General features: G+C 29.3%; 1 non-coding gene across 1 annotated transcript; it reads left to right on the forward strand.

Annotated features, from left to right (window-relative positions):
• Positions 1–5,892: 5,892 nt before the first annotated feature.
• On the forward strand, positions 5,893–5,966 carry TRNAV-CAC (transfer RNA valine (anticodon CAC)). Its single transcript has one exon. It is a non-coding gene; the product is annotated as a tRNA-Val (tRNA).
• The last annotated feature ends 6,316 nt before the right edge of the window (positions 5,967–12,282 follow it).

The following is a 12,282-nucleotide window of genomic DNA, read 5'->3' on the forward strand; positions in this document are numbered from 1 at the left end:
TAAGCCAAGGGAAGAAGATCAAGCACTCAAGGAAAACACAAGGAAAACACCATGTGAATGAGAAAACGAAGATGGAAACAAAAATAAAGGTAGAGGTAATGAAATTACAAGGGAGCAATTGGTAAAATGGAAATCAAATTTTCAATTAGGGGGAGGTTTAAGTGGTCACCACTTACCTTTTAGGGACCACTTGCAAGCCCAAATTAGCAAGCCCACCCATGCATAAGGGAGAAGTGAGGAGACTAAATGAAATTGGAATTTCTTTTTTCCTTAAGAAAAGTAGGCATGGTCATTTTTTAGTGTGTTCATGCTAAGATTAATTACATTGTTAATGTATTGGTCAATATTCCTCTATCAATGTATCAATCATATTGTTTCAATGGCTATAAAATATTATAGTTGTATCTCTTTATCTAGGAAAAGGTATTTTCATGTGAAGACAGGTGATAAACAGGTCGGTTGTTGGATTCACCTGACATTTAAATGTTGGCCAGTAGTAGGTTGGTTTTCTTTCAATATTTTATTCTATCGACACTTAATAACATGAGAGTTGTAGTTTTTCTGGTCCTTGCTTTTCCGGCAATGAAATTGGCTAATAACTCTCAATCGTTCATGTGTTATGAGAGATTGAAAAAAATCTAACATTATTTTTACTTGCCAACACATGTTTGGGAAAAAAATTCAACAACACTTCTGACGTTGGTTGATTATTTATAACTAAATAAATTGAAAATAATAGTTTATTACACTGAAATACGCTCTATAGTCTAGTATAGGGGAGATGTGTACGAAGTGGAAATTAGATGTAATGTAAGTATGTCAACATTTTTTAAATGTCATCTCTATTACACATTACATATGACCAGGATACACTATATATATATATATATATATATATATATATATATATATATATATATATATATATATATATATAGATAGATAGATAGATAGAGAGAGAGAGAGAGAGAGAGAGAGCTAAACACAATTAAATGTCAACTTCAACAAATCGAAAGTAAATGTATAAATAAACATACACCATACAATCTATCTATCTATCAATCACTCAATCGTTGAATTTGTCGATGGACAAGAGTAGGTGGGAGCAGGAGGAGGTGAAAAGTGGTTACAAGAAGAGCGTTTGTCGACAAGGTAAAACTATTCAAAATTCCCTCGTCTCTTTGAGTATGTTTCATGCAAATTTTATCTATCTTTATATAATGATTTATTGCATCTCTATTTTAGTTTTAAATAAATGATACTTACACCTGTGACCTTTAAATTGAAAATTAATATTTTCCTTAGTAATATTTTCAACTTAACCCCAAATACATGCATGAAAATCAATACTCTTTTGCAAACAATCAAACCGATAATCTCACTTTGGCAATATTTTCACCTTCAATGGCATATTAATAATTGAATCTGTAAGCTCTTAAACCTCCACATTAATACTTTAATGAACTTTTCATAAAACTATAAATTTTTACATCACTTAAAATAACAATCTTACAATTTTCTAAATTTCATCTTTACACTTAGAGATTATAGATAAACCTTTATGGAGATAAAGGGAAAGATAATATTTGGTTCACTAATCAACAAGTTCATTCTTACTATTTCCATTGATTTGTTATTGTGCTTATTTATCACAGGCTTAAAATCAAATTTAAAGATGGTAAAAAATATTTAATTGTAATTCAATTATTTTGTATTCATTAGAATTTTTAAAAATCACTCTATTTAAGCAAAAGATATTTTGTTGGGGTCCTAAATTTTTTTTGTTTATTTAGATGAGAAGCTAATATTTTTTTTTCTATTTAAATAAAAGTTAGTAATTCTTAAAATAACAAGTATTGGTTAAAAAGTTTACAAACAAAATATATTTGTCTTATACAAAGATATTTTGAACTTAGTCAGAATTAGATATAGCGAAGAATTCTATGCCAAGCCTTGACTTGTGAATCTGTTGAGAGCTCATGAGTGCTTCAAGTTAATTTTGTTAGTTAAGAGTTTCGATCCAATAATTTAGTTCTTGCCGAGTTTGGTGGATCCTTTGAATTTGATTGATTGATTTGAAGTGATTTTTTCTTTTATTGGACCTATAATATGTATTTTTCCCTTTAATATATTAGATCTTTGTCATTCAGCCTTACCTGTCAACCTGGTCGTAATTCGAGTTATACCAGAATCTCTACTAGCAACGAAAGCATTCTATTTTGACAAACCATTAGCATGAGCCTCAACACTAACGATTGTGAATATCTTGGTATAGAAAACGATGAATGATAGTGGGTACAATCTGCAAATTTCTTTTTGATTTTTCCAAATCGAGTAGATATCAAAACAAAATAGCTCATTACTAAGCCTAGTAATGTCAATCCACTATAAGTTTAGGAGCTTTAATTCCACTCCATACGGTAAGCTCTGGAGCTTCTTACCCTGACTCCTCCATAACCTTTGCCCACTAGTGTATGATTTAATGGACACTGTGTGACTCTTTCCAGCTACCTTCATAGCTTGGTGATGGATGTCTCGTTTCATTCACCCCATGTTTTTGTGCATTTTAACTAAGTCAATTGAATTTGTTTTTAAATTTTGGTGGCTTTAAGAATAAAATGTAGTGCATTGGCTAATATAAATGATAATTAAATGATTAGTAGGCATTTTCGACCAATGAAATAAAATCCATCTTTTACCCACATTAATATTATATTAAATATTAGCTTATATTAATAGCGTTTAATATAATATTATTAATTATTATATTAATGGTATAATAAACGATAATATTAATATTATAATATATTATTATATTAATAGTATATAATATAATGTTTATAGGGGTATAGAATAGATAGTGATAGAGTGTTTTATTAAGGTATTATGTGGTGAAAAGGCTATTAGTTCCAAACTTTGTGGTCAAATATATAGCCGTGTTAAGGATTAGTGTGGCTCGGATGCAATACGTGGGTGATTTTGATGAGTTAGATGTCTTTGAGCCACGACTACTCAAGCCACAAGTTAGACATGCTAGTCATGTTAGGACTCACATTACCTAACAAAAAAAATATTATATGATATAATATTACTACTAGTGTAGATCCATCCTAACTCTGGATCTACCAAATTCTAACAGGGATCAAATCTCTATTTGATCCCCCTTGACACTTGGTAGATCTGGAGTAAAGATGAATCTAGGCTATAAATTTTAATTAGATAATTTATTTAGTTTATTTAAAAAGAACACCTACCTCTTGACTTATATGCCATGGTGTAGGTGTTGTATATGGATGGTTAAATGTTGGAGCCTAGATCCATCTTAACAATAGATCTATTAAGGGTTGATAGGGATCAAATCTCTCAAAGTGCGAACTTCTTTTTTGAGTGTAAAACTTGAAGAAAAGTATGCACGTTGAGAGATTGGATCTCGATGGATCTAGGTTGGTATATATATATATATATATATATATATATATATATATATATATATATATAATGAGTCAAAATGTTTAGATAATATAAAAGGACATTACAACATCTCTTCCAAAATAAATTGGAAAGTGTGTCTCCTCTCAACAAAAAAAACCTCACAACTTAAAAATATATACATATAATTATAATTATTACCTATAACTAGCACAACCACATTAGTAAACGTGGTTGATATTTAATAGGACATTACAACATCTCTTCCAAAATAAATTGGAAAGTGTCTCTCCTGTCAACAAAAAAAAACTTCACAACTTAAAAAATATATACATATAATTGTAATTGTTACATATAACTAGCACAATGTGGTTGATATAGGTTGAAGGCATCATTGCCAATCAACTTTTATAACTAAGGCCAGTCAATTTAGTTTTGGAAAACCTAGTGCTTTAGGTTTACCATGACATACTAAATTATTATCTAGTAAGTATGAGGATAAGTAAATGTAGTCAACGTGTTCTTTTCTAACAAACCATTGTTTTTGCATTAGTTTCCAGAAAATTATTTGTAGTTTCACAATTTTAAACAACCAACCGCTTCAAGATTTCCTTGACATTTATATACAATTTCATAGTTTCTTTCTACTTTCTACAAATCCAAAATATAGAGAAGCAAAAATACATAGATATCAATAAAATTAATTTACCTATAACCTAGACTCTAATTTGCATTATAACAACTACATAGAAATATGAACAAGCAACAATGAACATCATCCTTGCAATTTATTTCCCAATAGTGATCCAAAACAAAACAGTGTTATATTAATCTTTGCCAAACAATGAATGTGTTCAAGGCTCTAATAATTTGTAGATGTATTTCAAATATATATATATATATATATATTGCTATTATTTTACACAAAGGCAGAAATTATGTAAAAACTATCTCTGCGTAATTAGGGAATAATCTTTATAGATTTGGCATATCAGCAGCTGCATCTATCACATCCTTTTTCCAAGTTGAGTTTTTTAAGAGATAAATCATTCTCAATCTCTCAAGCCACAAGCCTAGCCCAGCCAATTCTAGTCCGAGGAATAGATTTGAGCAAAAAAATGTTTCCAGAAATACAATACAACTTTGCAACATCTGAAACAAATCCTCATGTAAACCATAAATCTAAAATTATATTTAATGCAAAAACTCAAGGATATACTCTATATCCCATTCATCAATCTATTTATAAAAGTGAGATTGACATAGAATGAGAATTTGAATTGATCCATATGTACATGCAAATTACAATGTACATAAATAAATCACTGAGTGCAATGTTATATTCATTCATGGAATTGGCTTGTATTTAATTCAGAAAAAGAACCAAACCATAAAATATATCAATAGGCTGAAATGCTAACATCACCCTTGACCCTTGAATGTGTATGGAGTGCGGATCAATCGAAAATGAAATCACAGATTTAATAATAGCTACTCCAGGAAAATAAAAAATTAATAGCTACTCCAAGAAAATGAATTAAGGAAAATCTCCAAAAGTACACTAATAAGTTGTCACCAATATTAACGGAGTTGTTTATAATGCGATTTTTTGGAGATTCCGGTGACGGAATCCGGCGGAAGAAATTGAGGTTTGATTTGTTGTAGTTAATATGGTTTTTTAACTGCATATTTGGATTCAGCACTCTCGAAAACCCTTGGGACGCTTTCATTGCGCAGAAACTAGCTATCGAACTTGCGATTCCAATAAATTCCTGCCAGATTTCCACCGAAAAACCCGCCGAAAAAGCTTTCAAAAAGTCGTGTTATGTGTTATAGACAACTGCAACATTAACAGGTAACCAGCTCCAACATTGGCACTCCCGAGTCCCAACACTCCAGATATAGATGTCACTTTATTGGTTCACTTGGAGGCTGAAGCGTGTAGGCATACTCTGCACATTTACATGTGTAAACAAAGTAACTGATTCAAATAGAAAACATAAAACAAATTACATCCATTAATAAAATATTCACAATATAAGAAGCAACGCCTTCAACAAAAATAAGAAAGAACTGTAACAAATGTAGTATACAGCAGAGTCCACACCAAAATTTATGAAAACCCTAATATCAATATCAAGTTCAAATTGAAGCAACTGTAACAAATGTAGTATACTCCAGAGCCCACACCAAAATTTATCAAAACCCTAATATCTATATCAAGTTCAAATTGAAGCAATTAGTGCAAACTCTAGATTTCAATTATAAATGCAGGTAATTTGATCAAACAGTTGTAATAAAAATATCATATCATTTCATCAAATGAATATAATAAAAATGACATATATATTAAATATTCATATTATTTCAAATAATCAGTAAAACTTAACAGCACAGCTGCGCAATGGGATGATGGTATCATCATACCATCCCATCATATTACAAGGGATTGTCACCATGTGTGTCTGGGTGGTGTAGTTGGTTATCACGTTAGTCTCACACACTAAAGGTCCCCAGTTCGAACCTGGGCTCAGACATTGTATTTTATGTTTTGTCTGTACTGATTATTCAAGATTCCTGTTCGAACCTGGGCTCAGACATTGTATTTTATGTTTTGTCTGTACTGATTATTCAAGATTCCTGTTCGAACCTGGGCTCAGACTTGCTGTTTCATATTTCGTTTGCACCAAACAACTAGAGGTGCCCGGTTCGTATCTTTGGTCACACATGCTGTTAATCCTGTTCGAACCTCGGCTCAGACTTGCTGTTTCATATTTCGTTTGCACCAAACAACTAGAGGTGCCCGGTTCGAATCTGAGGTCACGCATGCTGTTTGATATTTTGTTTGCACCAAAATTTAATCTGCATTTCTGTTAGCGCATCCATTGGCTATCATTGTTTCTACTGGAATCATGTTCTTTCAAATGGCTATCACTGGGAGGCAAACTTGTCATGATATTTCTATGTATTGGATGCATATATTCAAACTTCCAAAAGCTACAGCCAATTTTCTTGGGTCCGGGTCTGTCAATAACAGGAAAATTTACGTTGTGCATCTTGAGGCTTTGTCTAGACGTGTGATATTAGGCGGTTGGTGTATTAAAAATCTGGAAAGTTTTAATATAGTGTTGTTGTTAAAATTTTTATGAAGGGTTGTTTGTGGCGACGACATTAAGGACAAATATTTAAAGAACCATACATTGGTGAGCTAGATCAGAGAGGGGCGCCTGCCTATCTCAATTGTTCGTAGATTATAAGGAATTCAAAACATTTCCCTTCTATATTATATGGGGCATTTGCAGAGCTAGAAAAGCTAATAATTTTTATCAATGTAGATGTCAGGGGTACTTGTATCAAGATCATGACATTTTTTTCATGGAGAAAGGTCCTCTCATTAAAAAGATAACAAAAATAAGATATGTTAGGAAGGATATTCGGAACAGTTTCCCTGCTGGAATTTACGACGGGGCCTTATCATGAGAGCATTGTGGCAACGAGATGTTATTAATTATAAAGCAGGGATATTTTTATAGTTTAGATGGTTCAGTGGCATTCTAACACGAGAGTGGGGCTATTAGCACTATGGGGTATTTTGTATTGTGTCAAGTGGAAGGACAAATGGGTGATTCTAAAATCTGAGATATCCATTAGAAACTCCAGCTCTCTTGCACTAGAGGGATAGAATTAGGTCACTAATCATGACTTCTAAAAGGATTTTTCTCATATATACAGAGAATAAAATATTGAGATTGATTTATTATTAAAAAGATGGATTGATTCTCATCTCTCTGAAAAAAAAGGGATGGATTGATAAATTACTCTGTATATTCCAGTGGCGCGTTCCAAAAGTCCAGGTACATTGAAATCTAAGGATAGTTTTAACAAAATACTAATCCAATTTTGGTTTAACTAATCTTGGTTTTCAAATATGTATTTACAATCTTAAATCTTTTTTGGGTGTGTGTATGGGATTCTTCCAAAAGTCCAGGTACATTGAAATCTAAGGATAGTTTTAACAAAATACTAATCCAATTTTGGTTTAACTAATCTTGGTTTTCAAATATGTATTTACAATCTTAAATCTTTTTTGGGTGTGTGTATGGGATTCTTATTAGTTTCAGATCAGTTTATATACGTAGGAGTTTATATACGTAGGAAGTATTGAGATATGGTGTAATGATGGATGGAGGTAAAGTATTTAGCTACTATGGGAACTAATTTTTTTGTGGATTGGGCAAAATAGAAGTAAAATTATGTAAAGGAAAAATTATTTTTAATGAAAATGAGTTTATTTTCTCTTTTTAAAAAAAATATTAAGCACGATGTAATAAGCCAATTATTGATTTATTTTATCCTTCTTGTTCGTTACATGACAATAAAGTGTCATTCAATAGATATGATGAAAAAGTAGCGAGCAAATATTAAGTACCATGCAGTATGTCAATTATTAGCTTACAGCTTTTCCATCTTATTCGTTGGATGACAATAAAATAATATTCAATGGACAAGATGAAAGAGCAATAACCCAATGATTGACTTACTACATTTTCATCATGTCCATTGAATATCACTTTATTCTCATACAACAAACAAGATGGAAAGGTAGTAAGTCAATCATTAATTTAGTACATGGTGGTTAATATTTGTAATGTTTGGTAGCCAACAATTTCTTTTGTAAACATTAAATTTAATTTTTTGAAGAATCTTCAGCGAAAATCACATAGAGATACTTTTGTCGACACCTGTTCATCGTCAGGACAAGTTGAATGAGCAAATCTCGCTTTGCACATTAAATAGAGGGCAGAATATCCCATGACCCAATTTTCCAGACAAAGTAACGGCTAAAATGACAACATCTAGATTTGACTGGGAAACGGCTAGTTTGACTTTGATAAGGGGTAAAAACTTTATTTATTTAAATAAGTTAATACGGTTATAAATGTAAGTAGATCATTATAAATATATATTAGAATTAATATATTATCATAAATTAAATTATTTTCAAAAATATTAAAAATAGAGTGATCTATAAATAGTTAATTAAATTTTAATATAAGTTAAAGGGCCATATATATTAAATTTTATTTTTATTTTTTAATTAATTAATTTTGTTTTTGTTTTTTTTTCAACTGTCTTTTACCTAACTTTTATCTAAATAACCGAATATTAGTACTTTAATATATATATATATATATATATATATATATATATATATATAATTTAAATAAATAAATTAAATTATATTTTTTAACTAACCTTTAAAGCATTTTATCTTACCTATTTTAACTCTTTTCCATAAATAATAATATTAATAATAATGATACGAATATCAATATTAGTATTAATAAGAATAATAATATTAATATTAATATTAATAATATTAAATTAATATTGATATTTTGTCTACCAATTTTAATAATATATTAATATCAAGACTATTTTACTAATATAATATTAATTAATAAATAACTGAATTAAACAAAAAATTACTTATATATAATAACACATTAATTTTAATTAAATTAAATATTACCTTTTCTAACTAACCAATATATATATATATATATATATATATATATATTTTATATTAACGAAAATTAGTGAATAAATAAATAAGTGAATTACCTTCTTAAACCAACCCTAATAGTATTTTATTTATTTTGAATCCTAACTTTTATTAATAACCTATTATTAGTACTTTAATATATATATATATATATGTATTAACAAATAAATTAATTAATTTTCAAAACTAACCATTAAATAAATATTTTATATTAATATTAAAAATAATAATTAAATTAAATTAATGAACTATAATTTGACCTGGGTCCGTAGGTCAAAATTAGCCGTTGATCGACTATTTAACATGCTTAGCTGGATCTGTTTCTTCAACTTGTCCTGACGATGAACCACACTGGTTAGTTCGAAACGGGTCGACAAAGTTCTTTCCTCATGTGATTTTCCCCGAAGTTCTGCTTACAAATATTAAAATAAATTAACTTAAAATTGTTAGAATAAGTAAGACACAAATTAATTTAAAATTGTTAGATATCCAAGTTCTTATATAAATATTAGTTAGTTATAAAAATAGACTAATATTTATATAAAAACTTGGATATGTAACAATTTTAAATTAGTTTGTGTCTTACTTATTCTAACCATTTTAAGTTAGAATACATTTTAAATAAATTTAGCACTTTGAAAAACCCTTGGGAACTCTAATTTTACAAATTAAACAATTTAAATTGAAAATTTTAAAAATATTTACAAAATTTAGATTAAAATTAACCAAAAAATATATTATAAAAAAATCATTATATATATATTATATATATATATATATATATATTTTTGTTATTATAATATCTAATTTACTAGTGATAATTATTTATTTAAATTATATAAAATCAGTTAAAATTTAAATTTTAGATGATTTAATTCCCCTTTCTAAATTATATGAATAAACAAATATCGCATAGCAACATAGTTTTGGATAATCATAATTCTACATCGATGGGAATTTACTAAAATTATAAATTCACAGTGATTAAATAAGATTAAGTCCCTCCCCTTACTCTCTAAATGGTTAAAATCTGGTTGACTAGATTAAGTAGCTCGAATAATCTGATCAACACTCCTAGATTATTCTTGGAGAAAACTATGATGTGAAACATAGGTTGAACCTTGTTCATATTTATTAGGACATGTGCAAAACAAATGAATTTGTACACATGTTTTTAAAAGTTAAAAGAGTACAAAACACTGTAATTAATGGGGGGAGCCAACAATCTCTCCCCAACGCGAGCCCAGTGTGTTTCACTGTCATTAATGGGGGAGCCAACAATCCCCCCCAACGCGAGCCCAGTGTGTTTCGAACTCGAGACCTCTGGATCTGAGCGTCTACACTGCCATTAATGGGGAGCCAACAATCTCCCCCCCCAATGGGGCGTCTACACTGCCATTAATGGGGAGCCAACAATCTCCCCCCAATGCGAGCCCAGTGTGTTTCGAACTCGAGACCTCTGGCTCTGATACCACTTGGTTATAGCCAACAATCTCCCCCCCAATGCGAGCCCAGTGTGTTTCGAACTCGAGACCTCTGGCTCTGATACCACTTGTTATAACCACGATTGCCGTTACACCAAAACCCGCAAGTGTTAGTAAACAGACACATCGCTAGATTTAAGCACATGCCACAAAACACCGGGACCGTTGACCTTCTACACCGCCATTAACAGGGAGCCAACAAAAAATACAAAGAAATTGGGATAAGCTTGAGCTTACATCAATCATGGTCGATGTTGGAGTTTTGTTGGGAGGAGTAGGGTATTTCAATTCTCCACTTTGTATGATATCATTTCATTATTTATATTAAAAAAAAGGTAATACATGATTATTTTGATGACCAAGGCATTAGATTTAGATTTTATAAGTTTAGTTGATGGTGGCTCATTATAATAAGTTTTGTATATTGTTGATAGTTTTTCTTATTATAAGTTTTGTATGTAGTTGATAGTTTTTTAATTATAAGTTTAGTTTTTTTCATTATAAGTTTTGTGTGTAGTTGATAGTTTTTTTTCATTATGATGTTTTTTTATATGTATTACAAAGATTTTTTTATTAATCTAATTATATAAATTAATTGATTGGTAAATATCTAGTGGTATTAATCCATAATAAATATCTAAACACTTATTTTATTATACATTTCATGTTGCCAAAATAAAGAAACTAAAAAAAGAGCTTTATTGCTATTATTATTATTATTATATTACAAAATTAATATAAAATTAAACTTATATACATTTAAAAAAACATATAACAAGATTCTTAACCATGGAAATTCAACCCAACTTTACCATGGAGATTTTTAACCTATAAATAGACTTTGTTACAATAACATGGCTTAGTACAATAGCATGCGGATAATTACCTCACATTTTTATACTATAATTTGTGGATTCAATTGCAACATTTATACCATGTTTTTTAGATATTTGTGCAGTGACTTTTCATCGTTAAGCTTTATAGGAAAACTATCCAAAATTAAAACTTTCATAGGAAAACCATCCAAAATTAAAATCCTTCAAAATAGTTCATAGTGACGTAAATAACATATTTACCATCAATTGCTTCCCACCTTACTTTAAGCAAGTATTTACATAAAATAGGATAGGAACAATTACAAGGAGTTACTAAATATTATTTATGTGTTTTTTAGCACTTTCATAAGTAGGAGTAAAAATTGGAATGTATAAACTTACCCATCAAAATTTATGGAAATCCTTGCTCTCTAGTAAAGAATTAATTTTTCTACTTCATATATTAATTTGCAAGCACAATACTTGAATCGCAAAGACTAAGCTACAACATTTTTTCATATGACATTTGTTCATATAACCTTTTTTTCTTAATTAATTAAACTAATGAAAAAAATATATATAATTGCTTTTAATATAAATATCAACTTTTAATTTATTATTTACTATTATAAACCTTTTAAAATATTCTAAATGTTAGAAGTTAATTAATAATTAAATTAAAATGTTAAAATTATTTTTTTTAAATAATATATATATAAATCTATAAATTCCTATCTCTAATAATAAATAAAATATAAAAAATTATAAATTCTAATATATGACCTGCAAAATAATGAAAAGATATGTAGACAGTGCATTTATGTTAAAGGAACAGGATGGCTTGTATATCAAGATCCTAAGAACAATCTCATCGAAGACCTGCAAAATAATGAAAAGATGTTGGTGGACACTGCATTTATCTTAAGGATCCGTACGGCTGGTAAGGATGGCCTGTATGTTAAGTTCTCAAGAAAAAGAAAGCAATTAT

Source organism: Pinus tabuliformis, chromosome 3_2 (assembly GCF_031772625.1).
Source record: "Pinus tabuliformis cultivar Carrire ecotype Pingquan chromosome 3_2, CPIR1, whole genome shotgun sequence".
Lineage (NCBI taxonomy): Eukaryota > Viridiplantae > Streptophyta > Pinopsida > Pinales > Pinaceae > Pinus > Pinus tabuliformis.